The sequence below is a fragment of the Antechinus flavipes genome, chromosome 1 (assembly GCF_016432865.1).
Source record: "Antechinus flavipes isolate AdamAnt ecotype Samford, QLD, Australia chromosome 1, AdamAnt_v2, whole genome shotgun sequence".
NCBI lineage: Eukaryota > Metazoa > Chordata > Mammalia > Dasyuromorphia > Dasyuridae > Antechinus > Antechinus flavipes.
The window spans coordinates 656057741-656076798 of NC_067398.1; the positions used below are offsets into that span (position 1 = coordinate 656057741).

The following is a 19058-nucleotide window of genomic DNA, read 5'->3' on the forward strand; positions in this document are numbered from 1 at the left end:
TGGAGCATCCAATTCGATTTGGGCCTCTACCTTTTGGGAAGGACATGGGCAAGCTGGAGCAGTTCAGTGGAGGTAACTTGGAATAGGGACCAGAACACTGGCCTTGGAATTGGAGTTGGCAAAGAAAATCGGGGCTAGCGGGAGGGACTCATTCTGGGTCTGCTGCTGCTTCTGGTTTTGGAGTGGATGATTTTTAAAGTTTCTTCCAACTATAAATCCTCAGCCCTTATGTAGGCTACCAGAAGGAGAGAATACTATAGAAGGATCAACTGAAGGAATGGGTTTTTAACCTGGCGAAGATTGGAAGGGAAGACATGATGACGCAAATATTTGAAGAGAGCCATCCTGAGGAATAAAGGATTGGATCTGTTCTTCCCTTCGGAGTAAGTTAGGTTGCAGGGAGACTTGAGGTATAAGGAGAAAGCTTTCTTATCAGAGCCGTTCTAAAGTAAAGCAGCGAAGTTTCCCCCATTCTGGAATTAAGGACCGTTGGGTGCCCCACACAGCAAGCACATTGGAGAGCAGCCAGGGGCGGTTAAATCAACTAGCTAAGGCTCCTGGCAAACCTGGCGCATCCTGGGGTTCCGAGGCTTGCTGGTATGTCCGGGGCTCCCTGGATGGAAGGCGGCCCCAGAGGCTGGGCTAGTGCGGTGAGCCCGCCCACCTCAGGGGGCTCCAGACCCATCGGACCCCAGCCTTCCCTCTGAAGATGCCTGAAGCGGCCTCTCCCAGCTCGGGTACTGCGCCTTTCCCCTAGTAACAGTTTGTGCTTCCCACAGCCTTTCTGTTGGCCCCTGGTCAGGCCGGCTGGGAAGTGCCCCCCCTTGCGTTTGCACACGGCAGAAGCCCTCTCTCCCCGGGGTTTAGCGATTGCTAACACGCGGACCGGCGCACCGGCGAGGCAGAAGGCCCTGGGTACCGCACGCCCCTCCGCGCCGGGTGTGGCGCCAGCCAGGCAGGCCAAGGGGCCGGAGTCGGGGCCCTTCCCACTGACTCGGCCTGTAGGCGGGCCCTGCATCTGGCCGCCCATCAGAGGGGGATTTCTCCCAAGGATGGAGACCCTGGAACACGGTGGAGGAAGCTGGCTCATGGAAATCGGTGGGGCGCGTGGGGGGCTATGGGGCGGCACTTCCAGAAAGTTAATGTTTATGACCTCCCCCAACCCTCAGGGAGCCAAATGCTCTCAGACCGCTCCCGTGGGCGCTTAGCTGACTGCAGCGGGGCAGGGGCCAAGAACAAAGGGGTGCTGGCGTGGACACGTGATCGCCAGGGGGCGCTGTGTAAATAGGAGGATTCACAGCGAGGAGATGCGTTACGGGGTAACATGAGAGGGACACGTATGTGCGCGCGCAGCCGCTAGGGTGCGCCATGTCGACGTGCCTTTCGTGCGAAGCCGCCAGGGGGCACGCTGACTCCGTGACTGCAGAAAGTCGCCGCCGCCACATCTGCGGGCCAGGGGGGCGCGACGCAAGCCGCGCTGCCATTGGTCCGCCAAGCCGTCCGTCAAGGTCGAGAGCGGCGACTCCTCGGGGAGCGGCTCTGGGAGCGTCCGGCTGCAGGTAGGGCTCGCGCTGGCGCCTTCCCTTAGTGCGAGGACCGGGGCGGGGAGCCACATCTCCCCAGTCACCGACCCCATTCCCCCTCATCCCTTCTCTCACCTGCCCCCCACATCCCTTCCGCCCCCATCCCTCCCGTGGCTCCTCCACAGTCTGCTCTCCCTCGCATCCCCTAAGCACCAAATTCCTCTGTATCCCGTAGCCACTTCTCTGTCCTCCTCACCTTCACCCTTTATCCCTGCAGGTACCGCCATTCCTTCCAACTTTCTGCCCCTTCCCTTCTCACCCACTTTATTCCCTCAGTCCTTTAATCCGCTCCCTTTCCTAGCTCCTTCAGCCCCCGGTCCCTTAACACGGCAAAGCTTCCGGGTCCCCGAGTACCTTCATTCTCACAGCCCGCTCCCCTCCCCCAGCGCCCCACTTAAGCGCAGGCCTGAATGAACCTCAGGAATAGGGACCCAGAGCGCAAAGAAGAGAACCAGAACCTTCCTGAGATGTCAGGCCTGAGCTTGAGCAAACTTTAATGGGACCTCGGGTTTAGAGATACAGCATTCCTCTCTTGCCTGGGTGCCCCAAAGTCATTCAAGTTTCATTCATTCCTCACTTTCCTATCTAAATTTTCAGTCCCTCCTCCAGCCTCGCAGCGGGCCTCCCAGAATACCAGTCCCCTGGTTATGAGCTAAATCCTGATTTGTATAGAAGCCCATCTCTTAGAACAGGGACCACTTGCTGAAGAAGAAGCGCTGCTACCTTTGTCTCATATGAACACTTAAAACAGTGGGAGTTACTTCAGATACTAAGAAGACGGACACTTCAGGGATGGAAGTAGGGGAGAATCAGAAGTGTGTCCGCAATTGGAAGTGGCAAGAATAATGCAGCAGTGAGTTTATAACAATAAATCCTAACCTCCATGGGGTTTGAGAGGAACTTGAATGAACCAGTGTTCCTTTACCCCCAAAAGCACAGCCTATATCAAGAAAAAGTTCTTTCCCCTTCCCCTCTGCCTCTAGAGGGCAAAGTTGGTGGGGTGCCTTGCGGGGTAGAGTCCAGGAGAGAAGCCCAGGGCCAAGTGGAGGCCCCTGAGCTCCAACCTCATAAAGGTCTTCTGCTCTGGGGGGACTCCATACAGTCCGTGAAACTGGAGGGCCATTTGGGTTATGACAGCTTCACTCTAGAAGCCCAAAATTGGCACTTAATGGTCTCGGGGCAGGGCTCTGTAGTTATTGTCTCTTGAGTATCACCCCTTAGTAGAGAAAAAAGGTGGGTATTAGGCCTACAGTTTGGGATAGAAAGGAAGAAACTAAGACGAGAGGTGGTCCTTTGCTGTTCCTTGTGGCTTAGGGGACAGGTTAGGATAAGTGTCTCTCATCTAAATTGGGACAGCTGGAGAAAATAAGAATTAAGAAGATATAATTTGAACTTGCTGAAACCGTGCACAGAATATACATTAGGCTCAGTGGGTCTCTGCGTCTCGGCTTCAGCCAGGTCGTCTTCCGATCTCTCATCTTTTACTGCAAAGCCGTGAAGCTGCCAAGGCAATTCTCAGATCTCTTTGGACGCTAGAGACGTAAAGCTAGACAGTCAGCACTGCTGCAGTAGTTGGAGGCAGCGCCGTCATCCCACACTGGACCTGAGGGCCTTTCCAGCCTCCCACACTCTCAGGGTCATAGGGCAGGTGTCTCCAGGAGAAGGCCAGACTCCTGTTCCTGCTGAACTGAGCCAGTTTATCCAAAGCAACTGTGTTTCAGCTCAGTAGGCACAGGAGGCAGAGCCCAGTGAGACCTAGAAGCAGACAGACTGGATGAAGAACAAGGTGGCCAAGGGTAGGGGGGCAAGGGGGGCGGAACTTAGCCACTGTGAACACAATATGATGCTGACTCTGTTCACAAGGCAGCTAAGTCCTGCTCCTCAGGCCAGGCTGGGCTGGGGGGCCCACTCTTTTGGGCTCCATTGCCCCACAGATAGGCACCCACATGTGCATACTAGTAGTGGACCTGGCAGCTTCAGCAGCAGGGCCAGTGGTCAGTTGGAAATCCCTGGCAATGTGATTTGTGGCAGTAATCAAATCCCATCCCCAGGAACCCCAGCCGGCCAAGGCTCAGGGGTGCTGGGTCGAGGACCATAGAAGAAGCTCGGACCTAGAAAGGAGAGAACAAAGATGATGAAAAAAAAAGGAAAAACATATCAGCTGCTCACTCTGATTCTGTTATACAGGGTAGTGTCAGCCTTCTTCCCACCCTCCTCAGCCTCTCTGGGCAATGGTTTCCTCATCTGTGAAATCAGAGGATTAGGCTAGGGGCCTTCTAAGGTCCCTTCCAGTTCCAGCTCTATGATCCTGTGAACTTTCTTTGGCCCAGAGGGAATGCTTTTTAGTAGCCTAAATATCCCAGCCTCTTATTTGGGATGAAGTCCTTTCCCCAGACAGGAGCTTGGGGAGTGAGGAGTAGGGAGTCCCTCTAGCTCTAGTAATCCAAGATCCAAAGCAAGGCCAAAGAATTCTTCCAGAGGTGCACATCTGGATAAAGCTCACTCTGCAGGAAAAGAAAATCAGATGTGCAGAAGCAGCTAGTGGGAAGAGGAGAAAATCACTGACCTCTAGTGAAGGGCACATCTTGGAAGACTGGAAGGACCTAGGCTTCCCAAAATTCCTCAGTACCAGCTTTCCCTTCCACTTTCCTGTGTTCCTGGCCCCCAAGCCCAACAAGTAGAGAACACCAGCAGAAGGAAGGCATGTCCTCCTTCTCCAGCTGGGCAGGCCAAACAGGGCTAGGGAGAGAGGAAGAGAAATCGGGCGGCAGGCAGGCAGGGTGAGGAAGTGATCTCACACCAGCTGGCGCCGTTTCCTAGAAGCCCAAAGAGGGGGAGGAAACCGCCAGGGCCTCCCCCCAGCTTCTGTCATGGTCCCACAGCCAGGCCTTAACCCTCTCCCTCGTGGAGTCTGGAGATTCATATTTAAAAGTATTCCTTCTTTAACATCTCCAAACAGGTCCTATCCTTGCCTACAAGGTTTAGCTAGTATGCCTAAAGCCAGTAAGACATCTTTGCCCAGGAGCAAGGAGCTAGAGAGCCAAAGGCTGAAGGGAAAGCCAAATAGCAACAGGATTTGGGAAAAGATACCCTGTAGCCTCTACCCTTCACCATAAGACACCAGCAATCCAGGATACTTCTTTTCTCAAGTCAGGTATTGAAGGAGCTGGGCAAAATTTAGTGCAGCCAGGAATGGGCTGGAAACAGAGACCCCCCAGCTTCCTCCCTCCTGCCTCCCAGCACCCGCCCTGCCCCAAGCTGCCTCCGGAAGTGAGGCAGCACATTGGTGTCCTGGGGAACAGAACAGAACGGGAAGGGCGGCCATCTGGCCCGGCCCGTTTCCTGTGGGGTTTCCCCTACACACAGCCATGAACCTGGCCAAGGCCCACCCTGTCCCAGCAGACAAGACAGCCTTCTCCTCCTAAGCTCCCTACCCCTCACAGCCCTGCTCCACTAGACCTCAGTGACCTTGACCCTGGTCCAGGAGATAGGACACTTGTCTCTACTTAGGCCCAGCGAAAAGGCAGATGAGGACCCAGGACAGGCACATAGGAATGGCTCAAAGGTGGCAGGCCCAGCGGAGAATGGAGGACGATTTAAATGAAGCTCCCAGGAAAGTCTGAAGACAAAAGGCAGGACACAGGCGTGACCACAAGACAGTCTGTACACAGGCACATTCAAAGTTCCCCCTACTTGAGCTCCCAAGGATGAATCAGGGGCAACTTGCAGTGCTGCCTCCAAACCCTGTCCCCACATACTTTCCACCCACTCCCTGGGCTGGATTGGAAAATACCAAACCAGGCTCCACCCTGCCTCAGCCTGGCTGCCTGGGCTCGGGCCACAGGGCCAGGCCTGTCACTAACGCTTCAGACTAATGGGCTTAGATCCTTAGCAGAGACACCACAAAGCAGGAGCTGGGGCCCACACAGCAGATCTAACAAGGGAAACCTTCCTGGGGCTATTTCCCCAACCATTACCCTTCCCTTTAGAATGGGGCCTCTGACTGGAAATCATTCCCCTCAGCCTCCCTCCCACTGGACAGCTGTTGAAGCAGTGCCCCCCTCCCCCAAGATGGAGTCTGGCCAGCTATACTGGAGAAGACTGTCATGCTGAAGAGTAGAAAGAACCAAAATGGGTGAGCTCCCAAAAGGGAAGCCTGCCGGTGAAAGGCAGAGGGCCTCAGGCTACAGTTACCATAGGGTGATGGTTTTTTTTTTTTGAAGGGGGGTGGCGGGAATCACCATGGGGTCTGAATCACTGACTAAAAAGGAAAACTAGGCAAAGCCACAGTTCCCAATCCATCTCCACCTTCATGGTCTCTTGGCAGGTCAACAGAAGTAGGTTTCCCTTTGGAGAAGTGTATGCTAAGATAAACCCAGGACAGGTCTCAATTTGAGGAGTCCCCATGGAGAGACTCCTCCCTCTGACCTATCCTCTTCACTGTCATGCCAGCTTCTGATAAACACCTAGGATCCAGCTTATTATTTGCTTCACTATCATATAAAAGTCCTATTCCCTGTCTTTCAGGTCAAATTTCAGGGTAGAATCTCTAGGAAGAGTTCCCTAAGCCAGAGAAATAACCAGAACTATGCCCCATCCCCCTTTCCCTTAAGTCAAGAATTATAACTTTTAGAACCTGGCTTTAAGATCCAAAACTGGGGTGGGGCAATTCCTTAGGCTTGTGCTACTAGTAAAAACCAGTCAGTAAAGTGTCCTCAGTACCCTGATTCCCTCTGACCCATCACTCAGACCTCCTCCCACCAGGAAATCTCCTCTACAGCTCCTAGAAATATAAGACCAATTCTGTCTGGAAGGGCAGGTTTTCCTAAGGACTCAGTGCCACCAACATTTGCATGTTGGAGGAATCCTCCAAGTTCCAGTGAACATCCTAAGGAATCTGATGCCATCTTTGCCCAAGACCAATGCATGAAATGACCACATTCGAGATGTCATCAGCTCCCAGCATCTTATTCGGGTGATAACGCCTAACCAAAGATCCTAGGACCAATAGGGCCTCAGCTTTTACTTCTGCCTAAGGACACCAAGCCTTTCCTCCACTGACCACTATCTAGGATTTCCAGATTTCAGAAGTACCATCTTTGTCTGTGAGAAGATGGATTCAGTTAGCTTCTCCAGAGAGGGCACATGGGGAAACCCTAGGCTGGAAAAGATTAAGAAGACTCAAGCCTTGACACTCAACGCACTCTCCTTTCCATCAGCTTATTGCATACTTTCTACTTTACAGGTGAAGGACCCCAAGACCAGAAAAGTTCAAGGATATACCTAAGATTACACAATGAATTCAGGAACAAGCCACACCTGGACATCAGGATAAATTCAAACTGAGAAAAAGAAGTCCATCTATCAGAAGGATGGGGTTGGGGGTAAATGGTTCTCAGTGAGGTTTGGAGTCCAGTCATTAGTAAAGAATAAAGTTCAGGGTACACTGGGTCTGGGAATGCTCCCAGGAATGCCTCCCTCCTCTGCCTCCCAGCATCCTTTTGTGCATACTATAACAAGGATGTGATAAAGGGAGAGGGTTCGCCATCCCAACAGCTTTATAGAAGACATTTAGGAAAAAGTAGGGTGTGGTTTTGTTCAAAGCTAGCTTTGAGATCTACAAAAGTCTGTTACCCCCAGGGTGGATGGAAGGGTAGACTGCTTCCCCTCCTCCACTCCCTGTACCAAAGAAGCCAATTAACCCACAGGCTTGGGGGGACGGGAGAGGCGGGCATTGCAGCTGTATCCATCTCAGAACATCTGGTCTCCAGTTGTGACAGGCATCGGGTGGGCCCCAAGGTGTCCAGAGCTGCCCCCTAAGGTTGATGATTTTAGTGTCAATGTTCAAAAAAATGTGCACCAAAGGAAATTAGGTCCATGCAGACCCCACCCCCGAAGACTTGCCCTGTCATGTATGTGCTCTGTGTGTCTCAGGAGCCTGGCATAGTTTCCCTAGGGCTGACCCTGTAAATCAGAGCTTCTGAACAGGGAGTTGGGGGTGTGGTGAGAGCAGGGCAGCTGGGGAGCAAAGCAAACCTCAAGGGGGCCAGCAGAGGGGAGAAGCAGGAAAGCCTAAGCTTGAATCCCAGGCCCATGTACTCCTAAGTATGTGAATCCTCAGTGTGGGATCCAGAAAGCTGTGTCTTTAAATCAAGGAGAGGTGCCCCAGCACCCTCCCCCTGCCTCAGAGCCCAGACAGGAAAAGTTGCTTTTCCTTCTGGGAGAATAGGCAGAGGGAGGGAGTCTGGAGACTTGGGAACTGGGGGTGGGGAGAGGAGTTAAGACAACCTGAGGCCCCCACGCCTGCCTCAAGACCTAAAGCTGAGTTCTTTATCCCCAGTCATATCCCTTGTCCCCAAATGTCCTCTAGCACCCCTCCTCCCGACAGCAGGATAGTAGCCAGAGCTGAGGCCCCTACAGTGATGTACTGAATGGATCCATCCAGACTCTCATACCAGGGTCCTATTTTAAACAAGGATGTCATGTGTTGGGGTTAGCAGTCAGTCTGGGGCCAGGGTTAAATGATCGGGTTGAGGTCACTGATCAGAGTTTTTCTCTGTGTGACGATAAGTGGGCCACGTGGGGATTGAAATCTTGGCCTCGACCCTCTTCCCTCCTCCCTCCTCCACCTTCTCCATTATCTGTGCTCCAGGGCTAAGCTGGTGTTAGGGCTCCAACACTTGTGGAGTCATCTTCCTGGGCACCACAGACAGGACCTTCTTTCCTGTCCTTGAACCCCTTTCCTCCATAGAGAAGAGTGGGGAGCCTGAAAGCACTGGTGGATCATGTTAAATACTGAACATTTCTGGCCTCTCACTGGAATGCCCGCAAGAGAAGACGCCCCATCCTGAGAACCCCCAGCTTGGGGCCTTTAGGGGTGACAACACCCCTGTACTTCTGAGTGGCACTTGAACACAGTTAAGGCGGCACAAGGACGCTCATTCTCCATTTGCAGATGGAGAAACAAACTCAGAAAAATTCAGCGATTCTAAGTTCAAGGTCAGATAGTTATTGTCAGAACAGCGATTTGAATGCAGGTCCCTGGACTCCAAATTCAGTGCTTTTATCACTCCACAACACCCTGAAAAGAAATTTTTCCTCCACAGGCATCTGGGGTTGAGGGGAACTATTTAACAGCCTATCTGGGTTCAAGCCCAACCCCTCCTGGCAGGGAGCTATGAGCATTGCTCTCAATCCTGACCCCCAGGAGTTGAGAACTTGGGTCAAGTTGACTGAAGAGGTGTCTATCAGTGGGCTTTAGTAGACCACACCCAAGCCGTGGCCCAGCTGGATTTCGCCTCAGAGGATTTTTGCCTCTCCCACCCCAAGAAAACCCAAGACACCCACTCAAGCAGTAACTGATCCAGTCTTAAGTCCATGATGAATGTGGACAGATTTGGCCCATGATGCACTTGCCACCTCCCTCTAAAGCCCCTCTCAAGCTCATACCTGAACCAGCATTGCAAAAGCCCCCACCTGACCCCTGGTGGCCTAGTCACACAGAAAGACACAATTACAGCACAGATAGACTCGGCTCCAGGGTATGGGGGTGAGGGAGGGAGTATAGGAGAGGAGGGTCCTGTTGGGAGAGGGCTCGGGCTCGAAATTCGAGAAAAAGGAATGCTCAGGGCAGCACTGACACCCCCTTCCCCACCCCCACACCCGCACCGGGTCCTCAGAGGAACCCGGAGGAATACCCGGGATGGAATCTCCCTACACCCTCAGCAGCACATCCCCCCACCCCCAGATTCCTGCCCCAAGGCTTTTGCGCAATGTCTGCCCCTTCTCACAACCAGTCCCGGCTGGGTGGGGCGGCCCTTAAGAACTTGAAAGGAGTTGGGGCCGTGGATGGGGGAGGGGGCCAGCGCTTCCGGCGCCTGGGTGGCCCCCAGGAGAAACCCAAGTTCTTTGAGGGGTGCGCACCACACTGGGGTCTTCTGTCTTCAGGCGCCCGGCCAGGGTTCCAAGACTGGCGGACCACGCCGCCCGTCCCGCTAACCAAACGGGGGGAGATCTGGCTTCAGGCGCCCGCGCCCATGCCCTCCTCCCCCGCAGTCTCGGTGCCAGCCCGGGACTGAGGACTGTGCCAGGGGCGGAGGCGGGAGGGCTAGGAAAAGCGCCCAAAGCAGGCGAAGGCGTCCCGGACATATCGCCCTTTCTTTCCCTGCCCGCCGCCCTCCAGGGAGCCCACACCCTTCCCGGGACAGCCACCCCCCCCCCGCCCGTCCCCATACCCACCTTTGCCCCACCGGGCCTTCTTGGCCTGGCTCGACCCGGCCTGGAGCCCGTTCCTCCCGCCAAGAAGTCAGTCCCGGGAAAAGTAGTGACGGCCGCTCCCTCTTCCACTTACCGGGCCGAGACTCCGAGCTCCCAGAGCGGGCGAACAAAGTAGGAGACGGACGGGCAGGGGGCAAACGGGGCGGGGGGGGCAGGCCTAACGACTGGTCCCCACCCTAGTTACTGCCTGTCCGGCTCGAAGGAGAAATCCTTTTTAAAACCTTCGCCGTCTCCTCCCTCCTCATTACCGCCGGGGAGAGGGAGAAGGAGGGAGCCGGGAGGGACGGGTGGGGGCGGGACAGGAGGGGCGGGGCCTTCGCCACTGTCCTGGGGACCCAGAGCAGAGCCCGCCCCCTGCCTCCGCTGTACCGCGCCCCTCGGGCCCACGGCCCAGCCCGGGACGCAGTCCTCGACCCCTGTGGCCAGCTCTGCCCTGCTCTCCACTTCTGTCCCTACCCCTGTTCCTTAGTGGGTCCCGTGGTCAGTGTCTTCACCTGAGCCTAAATTTGTCTCCGACTCCGTCACCAACTTTTTCTCTGCCTGTTTCTGTCCTCGCGTCTGTCAACCCTCACTATCGCCGTTTTTACTTCTACAGATCTTTCTCCCCGTCCCTAACTGCCAGCTCCTTCCGTATCCCCAACTACCACAGAGGAAGCTCTGTCACCACCGCGGCTGCCCTTGTCCCCCTTTCCCGAGGCTTGTGGATAGTTCTGTCCGTTTCAGTTCTTTGCCCCACCTCTGCGACCACCGTTGCCTACAGCTTTTTCTTGTCTCCATTATCCACGTCCCAAACTCTATCTCTAGTCCCAGCTCTGTCCCAATCGCTCACTCTTTTTTTGTCCCTTCCTCATTCTTTCCCCGCCGCCAACTTTCTCTTCCCAAATCCTGCCATGTCCCTCTCCCTTTTCCCACTGCCTTGAACCTGCCACTGGGGGATGGGCATGATTGATTGTAGAGGTAAGTGTTGCTCCTCCTTTCTTAACCCTAACATACTCTTTCCCGGCAAATTATGAAACCCATGTTTCCCTGCTCTTCAAAAAGGCACGGTCCATCCTGGCCCGAGGACTCCAAAGGTGGTCACCAGAGCACAGTGGGTAGGAGCCTTCTGTAGTCTGGGGAATGTACACGTAATGGGAATTTGTATTATGAAGGGCTCGGAGCCTATTCTCTTGACTTGCCCCAAAGGACCTTCAGCCTTCTATCCAACCTGATATTTCATGAGCTGAGGACCATAAATCTAAAAGTGGAAGAGACCTTAGTAACCATCAAGTCCCAGCCTTCTCATTTTACAGATGAGGAAACTGAGGTGGCCAAAGTCTCCTTAAAGAATTCAGTGACTTCGTTCATCCTCTACCAATGCTGATAGAAACTGCTCTGACCCAAAAATTAATCATCCTGCAGCCAACATTTTGATGAAATAGTCCAAATTTTGATAATCAAGTCCTTAGGCAATGGTCTAACACCAGGCCTATACTCAAAAAATTACAAATGGAGAACCTTGCCTTTGTGAGCTTCCATTCAGCCAGCTCAGCTCTCTAGAAATCTAGAGTCACCTCCTTGTCCCTGTGGTACCAAAGGGAACTTTAGGGCCCAGTATAAGTTGTCCTTAACAGATCCAGGTGCTTTAGTTCCAAGCACAGTGCTTTTTGGATGACATCACCCAAAGCCTTGGTGATGGTCCCTTTTCCCTCTCAGCCTATTGTAATAGTTCCTCTTTTTCCCCTACTATATACCCTGGCTCCTTGGAGAGCAAGAGCCATCTCTGTATTAGCCCACTGATCTTCTTTCATTCCCAGAATCTGTAGGATACTCAGAAGCCTCAAGCTTGGTAATGGGAAGACCCTCTTGAGAGCCTCGTGTCCTAACCTGTGGGTAATAGGGAAGAAAAGCTTCATCATTGTTTCAGGGAAGCCAAGTTGGCTTTTGGTAGGTGAGGGTGGGAGCCCTGGAGCTAGAGGATGGGCACTCAGATGCCTCAGTAGAGAAGAGGTCCTCTTGGGTACCATTAAGACATACTGTCAGTTTACCTCACTCATCTCAGGGAACCTAGGAATAATGCCCAAGGTGGTTCTGGCAGAAGGAGTGGTTCAGTGGGGGTTAGAGGGCCATGAGAATCGAGAGGCAACTTAAGTGAAGCTTAAATGAAAAGCAGCTAAGATCAATATAGATTCAACTTCCTTTCTCCTTCCCCTTCCCCACAAAACAGTAGAAAGCCATAGTGGGGGGGCCTTGGAGATACCATGTTGCCATTAAAAATGAGGGACTTACCACGGCTCTTGGGTGGGACTGCCATAACTCCTGGTGGGTGATCAAGGTATGGCTTTGATCACCCCTCCCTAAAATATGGGTGCAAGTTTTCTTCTAAAGCTTTCCTGACATGTTTACTAGAATTTCCCTTTCTTGATAGCCTCTATCCTGCTGACAAACTGAACTCTGCAGCCCTTCCATAAAGGGAAGCCCTGAAGTTGAACAGTTTGGGGTCCAGATGAAAACCTTTATGTGCCCTCTGCCATGGTGGCCCAGGACAAGTGGCTGTTCCTGGTAGGTAGTGCCCAACAGGTTGAGGCTTGATGGGGAGCAGATCCAGCCTCCTGGAGCCGAAGGGAAGAATGAGGATGGCACAGAATTCCCCGACTCAGGGTGTGGTCCGGCCCTTAGGACATATCTGCCCCACCTCTCACCTGCTCCCCTCATTCACTCCCCTACCCTTCATTCTTGGTGTTTGAAGCCCCTCTGGATGGCCTTGCCATTTCCTCACTCCCCATCTAGAACCACCTTGCACATCAGAAACACGAGTTGCACCTTTGTGTCTGAGATACAGACTGGCTAAAGCTTGCTCACCTTACAGAACTTCTCCATGCCTGGATGACCTCCTCCTGCAGGAATCTCCACTGCAGGATTCACTTCCCAGCCTCACCACCACCACCACCACCCCTGCCTGGTGGGAGACCATTCTGTCCTATATCCCACCCTCCCCCATCCCCAGCCCCCACTGGCCAGCACTAGGAACCTACTAAACTCAGTAGTCCTGAGAGTACTGGCCATCAGCTGAGGCTCCAGGAAGAAAGGGACAAATCAAAGGGGACTCCAGCACCTTGACCCCAGGGATCCCCTTGTTTTTCCTTGAGTGTCAGGTCGGAACTCAGACACCACATTCACACATACACACACACACACACACACACACACACACACAGAACCGCCGGGCCCCATGGCAACGTTGCATACAGAGACATCAAACAAGCTGGGGTTTAGGAAGTCGGCTTGGTGGACCTACGTCACTGTGGTTATCACTGCTCTGAGCAGCAGCAGTGGGCCTGTGGCCCAGTCTGAAGGCACTTTAGTCTGGCCTCCCTGCCCACCCCCACTGCCTTGACAGCCTTGATTTTCTCCATGCCAAGGGGCCCATGCCTGCCTGTTGTCCCGGTAACCAGCCATGTTATGGATCTACTCTGGGATCCCCAGCCGCTCCCCACATCCGGGAAATGCCTGGGCCCAGGCTTCCCCACCCCTGGGCTTGGAATCTCAGAGTGCAAGGAAAAAGGTCTGGCTCCTGCACTGTTCTCGCTAAGGGACTGGAGGCACTGGATGGGGGCAGAAAGCTCCAGATTCTTCCCGTCTCATCTTGAGGTTTCTTTGGAATGATAGCCAGTGTTCTAGCTACTGGTCCAAACTTTGTTGATGGTTTGTGACAGAATTTCAAGCCCCAGCCTCAGATATAATATGGGGACCCATAAGGTTTCTGTGAGCCCCAAGGTGGCCCCAGTACCTACCCAGCCAGCTCTGCCCCTAGTGGGTCATTGATGAGATCCCAGTGGGCAGGCCCAAAGAATCCCCTGGGAAGGGCAGTGGCTGGGCGTTAACCAAGGGCACAGGGTGAGTCAGGAGAGAATAGGGCACAGTGCCCCCAACCCCTGCCATGCCTGCACATCACACCACCCGCCCTGGGTGCTGACTCACCATCACCCAGAATACTCTTTGACAGACAGTTCCTGCCCCCAAAGTTACCAAGGTACCCTTGCAACAGGCTGGGGCCATCAGAAGGGGGAAGTCCCAGCTGTTGCCAGAAGGTACTTCCCAGGTTAAGGAGGTTGGGGAAAATCTATGAAGATTCATAGAACTTCCAGAACCACATCTGGTAGCACATCTGTTGGCCCAGCTGCAATCCCAGGCACAGCCCGGAGACTGGTACATATAGAGTTAATTGGGGCCCTTCTGGGGTCTTCTACCCCATCTCCCCCCAGGATCTCAGCCCCTGTGACGTCACTAGGGATTGCCATAGCAACCACTGGAAGTTCCCAAATAAAATTACTGTGTCGGGTTAAGTTTCCTTGGAGCTAGGCAGCAGTAAACAATGGCAGGCGAGGCCAGTCTGGCCGGGCTGGGGGGCCCAGGAGGGGGCCTGATCCAACCTCAACCCCTTCTCCCACCCCCAACCAGTAGGGAGACTATCCTGCTAAAGCACTGGCATTGATTGACACAGACAGAAGTGGAAAGAGAGCTGAGGACAGACATAGATAACAGAAAGAGGACTATAGGAACAGAGCTGGGGAAGAGACAGGAACAGATGTGGGTACAGACACTGCCCCCTCCAGGGTACAACTTTAGACCCCCAGGGACCAGATGGGTAATGGACAGTCTTGTAGGAGGGGGAGAAGGATCAGGCAAGGGATGAGATTGGAAGAATCTAAAATTTGGGGGTGGAGCTTCAGACAAGAACAAAGGGGCTTATTGGGCTTCAGTCCTTATCCCCCAAACCCCCACCCCCACTGTTGCTTCTCCAGTCAATGGCTCCAGCTTGGCCACCCCAAGATCCCTCTGTGGCTTTTCCTAGCTTCCTGGCTCCCAAACATCTGGCTCCTGACAGCACCCTCACTTCCTGTTGCCTCTCTAGCTAAGAGAAGAGGTAAAAATCACCACAGCCTTCCTTGTCCCCCCCTTCCCCAACCCAGACAGCATCAGCTCCCAGGCCTACCCAGCTATGTGGGATCAAAGGGGTTGGGGGGGAGACAGAGAGACTGGGAGAACTTAGAAGGGCAGGCAGCCAGTTACTAACTATAAATGTACAGTCACACGCACACACGGAGCACACACACATACACACACACACCCAGAAAGCTTGCTCCAAACCAGAATGAGGAGAGACTCTCAAAAGCCAAGATCTCCTCCCAGCTCTTTGCTCTGAGTTCCCTTCTCTTCTCTCCCCTCTCTGTCTTTCTCATCCCTCCCTCCCTCTTCCTACCTCTCAGACCTCTATGCCCTTTTCCTTTCCCTCCCTTCCTCTAGACTAAGGGAAAGGTTTTGAAGGTATATAATTAGAAGGGTGGGAGCACTTGAAGAAAGCAACAGGATCATTAACTGAGAACCTCAGAGACCAATTTCCTCAACTGATTCCTCAGCCCATCGGTCCCCACTGTCCAAGCAGCCTTTGTCTCGAGGCAAGAAACAGCTCTGGGTTTGAAAGTAGCAGAGAGGTGGGGGGGAGGGGGAGGAGTGGTTGATGGTTCCATCTGCAGGACCCAGCAAGGGAGAACTATCCCAAATGGAGGGCCAACTTCTTCACAAGGCCTTTCCTGATCTACACACCACGCCCCCAACTTCCCCCCAGCTTATATATTGCATCTCTGTCTCCCTCCATGACCAGGAGAATGTAAGTCCCTTGAGGAAAAAAAAGGGTGGGGCAGCTAGGTGGTGCAATGGATAAAGTGCTAGCCCCAGAGTCAGGAGGACGGGAGTTTGAATGTGGCCTCAAACATGTGATACTTAGAAGCTGTGTGACCCTAGGCAAGTCACTTAACCCACATTTCCTGACCAGGAAAAAAAAAAAAAACAAAAAAAACAGATGCACCTTAAATTTTCCTGCTTCAGTATTGCTCAGAGGAGCTAGCTAGGGGAGAGTTGGAATGCCTGGAAATGGAACCAGATCAAATGCTACTGGAGCATTAGAACCCTAGGTTTTGCCCAGCCTTCTCACTGACACCAACTCCCAGAGTAACAATGTCTTTTCTAGGTAATTGGCACTCACTGGCCAGACTGAAGGGCCTATGTGGCCAGTCCACACCCAGCCCATACTGGACACATTCCTCTCTGATGACTAAGGCTGGAAGGGTGGATTTAGCTCATTATTTTGACTATTATGGGATACTGGGATTCCCCTTTTTAGAATGATCCAATGGTGGGCTTTATTTCCTGAGACCCTTTTCTACTCCACTCCCACACTATATGAAAGACCTTCCTGACAAATGGAGTGAGGAGGAAAGTGGGAAGCAACACTCGAAGCCTTCCTCCTTGTAAACCTCTGGTGCCTCTAGGTGTTGGTACATATGCCATCAACTAGATATGTACATTTATACAGGAGCCAGACCTGTGTTTTTATTGGGATTGAAATTACAAAAGGAAAAAAACTTAAGGTCTTCAAGAATGAGTTGCTGTGCACTGAGGTGAAGTGAGTTGCTCAATGAGGTCCCACAGCCAAAATGTGTTTCAGAAGAGAGCCAGATTGTCGTAGCTTTCTCCATACACGCATTTATGGAATTGGTGGTTGTCATGGTACGATGACAAAGCAGACTCATCCCTAACTTGGTACTTCTGCACAAGTTTGTAGTCACTCTTCTATGGAACTTCTCTCTTTGATTCATCTCCTCCAGCAAGGTCCAATTCTAGGCCCTTTTTTTTCTCCCCAAAGATCTTTTTCCTTTTTTGCTATAGCCTCTCAATAATTCTTCCTCTACTTACTACTCAACTGTGTGAGTCTCATCTCTCCAGCCTCATGGGAGCTCACCAGAATATGGCAGAGTTCGGTTTCCTCAAAGGCACAAGGCTAGGCACTTACCCAGAAACAACCTTTTTTTCCTGGGAAAAAATCCTGTTTAGAAGCTTTAGGTTCAAATATTACCACTTAATGTCTGTGGGACCTCTGGGCCTTAGTTTCTCCATCTGTTTAGTGAGAGAATTAGGCTACACAGGGACTAGACCCTGTGGTTTCATTGATTTAGGAAGTTCTTACTGGCTTTGAGGCTACTTTTCCATCCACTACATCTCACTTCCTCTTGGACTAGATACATTTCAAGGAACATTCATTCAGCACCATTTACTCTATGCAAAATAGTATTTTCAGCTCTAGGTCAGACCTATGATCCTATGTTGCTCCCAGACCCCCATGTTCCTCCAACCATGCAGAAGGCCACAGTGGCAGCTGCCACACTGGAAGAAGGAAGGGAAGGGAAGAAGGTGGGCTAGGGCCCAATGTGAAGGGAATATCCTTTTTTAGTCCAAAAGAAGGGCTTCCTCCTCTGCCCATCGAGTTACTTTGGCCCTTCTCCTGTCTTCCCACCCACAGTGAGTGAGGAAGAAGGGTGTAGAACAAGAAGTCTCACCTAGGGAACACTACAAGTCCCTAGAAACAAGTTCCACCTTGCCCAAGTTCTCACTCCTCACTGCCACTGCTCCTCAAATGACATCCCTCCCAAGGCTGGTCTCTCCCTCTTTCATCCAGTGTGGAGCACTCTGATCCCAAGGTTGGCACGGGGAACATCTTCCTCCAAAGTCCCCAATCCCAACCTCAGCATCAGAGATCTTGGTGAAATGGAAAGGGGGCCCGGAGGGCAGGTGTGTGTAAATGCAAGCTCACCCCTTCCTTCTAAGGGTCAGTTTCATCAGTAAAAAAATAAAACGTGGTGGTTGAGAAGATAAACCTTAAGCTGTTAGAAACCTATCAATGACTACACGACACTTGTAATTTGCCTGAAAGGGACCTTAGATATCATCCGGTACCACCTGCCCAAACTTTTTTAAGTCAGCGGGGAAGAAGCCGGGTCCAGAGTCATACAGAGAGCGGCAGAATTGGGATTCCAGCTGCGCCCCTCTGCCTCCCGATACAGTGCCGTGCCCAGTATTGCCTTGCCCGGTGGGCCCTCCAGAGCGTGCCCTTGCTGACTGCGTGCCGAATTCTAGCTCTGGCCTAAAATCTCTCCCGCCTCTCTTGTACCCGAAAACTCCTCCTCCGGGGACTGTCCCCAACCTAGTTGTGGTTCTCCCTTGGACTAGTGATGACGCTCTGTCCCCGCGGGCCTCGCGCTCCCTCCCCCACTCTCTCTCCCCTTCGGTGGCTCTGGATTTCTCTCTCGCATTTGTGTGGGTCTGTGTGGCTTAAGCTGGAGTACCGACAGTTTGGAGGGCCGCGGCCGAGAGCGGAGTGAGAGCCAGCTCCGCGCCCTGTCTGGTCCCAGAGACCCGGCTTCCGAGGTTGGGTCGGCCCGGGCGGGGCGGGGCGGGGCCGGGCCGGGCTGGCTGGGCTGGGCTGGGCGGGGTCCGGCTGGCAGGCGGCGCAGCCTCCGCGTTGCCTGGGAACGCGGTGTTTGTTGGCGGCTGCGGCGGCCCGCGGGCGGGGGGGCGGGGCCGGGCGGCTAGTGAGTCACAGCGGCGTGACTCAGGGTCCGGCAGCGAGCCCAGCCGTCTGGCAGGCGGCCCGCTCGGGCCCCGGCCCCGCCCCCAGCCTCACCCCCCCCAGCCCCGCCCCTAAGCTGGGCTCCCAGTGTTGCTCCTAGACTTAAAGCTGGAAAGGGGTTTGGGGGATCAACTAAGTCCTAATTCCCGCCTTTTACAGATAGGGAAACTGAGAGACTCACAAAGGGGCGCAGCCCAAGATCACAATTCAATATATTTAAAAAAATGTTTTAATGTCATCTTCATTTCTGAACCTATTCCTAAGTCTCGGAGCAAGCCATCCCTTGTTAACAAAGAATAAAAAAAAAAAAGATTATAAAAGCAGTCAGACAAAACTAACCACATCGACAAAGAATGACAGCAATGTTCCACACCCATAGTCACCCACCTCTGCGAAGAAGGGAGGGAAATGCCTTTTCGAATATTTTCTCCATTTCCAAGTTTGGTCTTAAAATGACACTTCACTTCCACCAGTTTATGTCTTCCCATACTTCTCTGAATTCTTCATAGTCATCTTTTTAACCATGCAATAAGACTTCTTTGCTTTTATATACTGTAATTCATTGAGCCAATCTATGGGCATCTGCTTTGTTTCCGGTTCTTTGGTACTACAAAAAGTGATGTTACGATTATTTTGGTGTTTGTGGGATCTTTCTGTCTTGGATCTCCTTGAGGTATATTCCTAAGCCTTGAGATTCCCAAAAGGAGACTCGGGGAAGGAGAGAATTCCAGGCGTTGGAGACAGTCTACTAA

The 19058-nt window shown here is 52.8% G+C and overlaps 1 long non-coding RNA gene across 1 annotated transcript; it reads right to left on the reverse strand.

Annotated features, from left to right (window-relative positions):
• Positions 1-2042: 2042 nt before the first annotated feature.
• Positions 2043-10104, reverse strand: LOC127544821 (uncharacterized). The gene is made up of 2 exons (XR_007949533.1): positions 9934-10104; positions 2043-3694 (listed from the first exon to the last, which is right to left on the reverse strand). It is a non-coding gene; the product is annotated as an uncharacterized LOC127544821 (long non-coding RNA).
• Between the last annotated feature and the right edge of the window lie 8954 nt (positions 10105-19058).